This window comes from Mus pahari, chromosome 3 (assembly GCF_900095145.1).
Source record: "Mus pahari chromosome 3, PAHARI_EIJ_v1.1, whole genome shotgun sequence".
Taxonomy (NCBI): Eukaryota; Metazoa; Chordata; class Mammalia; order Rodentia; family Muridae; genus Mus; species Mus pahari.
The window spans coordinates 134,792,580-134,795,010 of NC_034592.1; positions in this window are offsets into that span (position 1 = coordinate 134,792,580).

Below are 2,431 nucleotides of genomic sequence, written 5' to 3' on the forward strand. Positions count from 1 at the left end.
CGGTCCAAGAGACCCCCTAACATGGAGGACAGAGCGAGAGTGCTTCATAAGTCACCCTGGCTCTCTGCTACCTTGTTGGTCACTGTGGGTACAAAGATCCACCAATGTTCAAGCAAGGGACACTGGCGTCACTCTTTCACAATCTCATTTGTTATTTTTATTATTTTTTTTATTTTTATTATTTTTTATTTTTTTTAATTTCTTATTTTATTTTTTTATTTTTTATTTATTTGTTATTTTTAAAATAATGTTTTTATTCTTTGAAAGTTTCATATATTTATCGTGTGTACTAGTCACACCCACTCACTACCACCTCCTCTAGTCCCCCTGGACCCTGCCCCTTCTCCCTCTCAACATCACATCCTCTTTTTAAAAATTCTATCGACATCATTTCTTTTAAATTTTTTATTTCATGTATATGAGTGTTCTGCCTGCATATATTTGTGTACCACATATACATACGCCTGGTACCTACAGAGGCCAGAAGAGAGCATCAGCTCTCCCAGAACTGGAGTTACAGTTACAGCTGTGAGAGGCAGTGTACTTTTCTCATTGACTGCCATGTGCCAAACGAAGCAAGAGGTTATTTTTCTAAACCGTTGGCAACAGATAACACTACTCTAGGTACAATAATAGTAACTTTGGTAAGCAGTACATTAGATATTCCTTTCTTTCTCATTATATAACTATAATTTCCACTGTCAGAGCTTTATAAAGAGTACTTAATTATGCTAAAATTTGTATTATAGCATTTGGATTTATCAGATTAGTTTAACCAAATTGTCCTCCATGCATGTGACTAAATATTTGTCTACTATCTTTTGTTTGGACAAATGATTCTAAAGAATAAGAGCAATTCTTGGTATGGCAAAACAACATCATACTGTTTTCTACTAGAAAAAAGTCTTTTATTCCCCCCGATCAAAAGTATTTGGATTCTGCATGACAAGCTGAGAGTTAATATGTAATAAAGCCAATAAACAACAGCGTCATTTTTTGGGCTAGTAGTTGTGGTTTAAATAAAAAAAAAATGGCCTCTGTAGGCTCATAAATTTGAATGCTTAGTTACTAGGGAGTGTATTTGAGAGGGTTAGAAGGGGTAAGGGGCATGGTCTTGTTGGGGGAAATGTGTCATTGCAAGTGGGCTTTAAGGTTTCAAAAGCTCTCTCTCTCTCTCTCTCTCTCTCTCTCTCTCTCTCTCTCTCTCTCTCTCTCTCCCTCCCCCCCCCCCATGGATCAGGGTGTAGCTTTCAGCTCCGATGCCACACCTGCCTGATGCCATTCTCCCCATCATGATAGTGGACTAAATCTCTGAAACTATAAGTTAGCCCCCAGTTAAATGCATTCCTTGTAATAGTCACCACGGTCATGCTGTCTCTACACAGCAATAGAACAGTGACTAAGACAGGAGTTTTTTGTCCTTGTTGCCTCCCCAAGATCTCAGCTTGATGAGTTAAAGCCTTGGTGTCCCCCCAAGTCACAGGCTTGGGATGTCTCTTCTCGATGGGCTTGTTGTCTGTCTACAGATGTTCCACTTGTCTGGCAGACCAGCGGATGCTGTCCTGGTTGAACTCATTGGAACAAGAGTCATCTGGGACTTTATTTTCTGGAAAGATACAAGCATGACTTCTCCCTGGTGTTAGAACATCGGACCATCTCCATTGATTAGTCTCTAGATATCTACTTAAGATACATCTTAGGCCGTGTCTCCCTTAGGAACAAATGTTCTGGGGCATTAGAAGAAACATTACCTTTCAAAGTGAAAAAAATTAAAGAAAACATGGCTGAATGTAGTGTGTGGGGATTTAAGTGGGTGTATTTACCCAACTTTCATTTTTAGAATTTGCTGTTTGATTACTTGATGGTGTTGTTCTACAATAGCTTGACCCTGTGATTTGTAAGAGATACCAATAAGGTGATCACTGCTCCATAAAATTGGAAAACTCCTTGAAGGGTTTGCTAGTAGAAGCAGGGCCATTACCAGTTTTTGGTTGTAATAGAAGTCCTAGAAAGATGCATCACAAGTGATTTGTGGCATCTGAGGTCCTTTTGTGCCTGTGAAAAGAAGCAATGATCATATTAGAAGAAGTATCAATTGCTACACAAACGTGTTTTAAGCTTTTGCTACATGGTGTTCATTTTAACCTGCACAGATTAATTCTGCCAGCAGAGGGCAGCAAGAGGCCCAGATAATTTATTTGTCCCGCTTGTTCACTGGGTAAAGAGACTTGATTTTGCATTTTGAAAAAGAGGTCCATGAGACTTTTAAACAGTCTGAAAAAAAGGGAAAGCATTAGGGATGAGAAGGGGGCCAGCACACTGGCTTAGGCGTTAGCAGATGTTAACAGACCCGGGAATGAAAAGGATCGTGAATATGAGTTATGTCATATAGATATCTGGAGGGAGAGAAATAATTATGAAATAATATTAA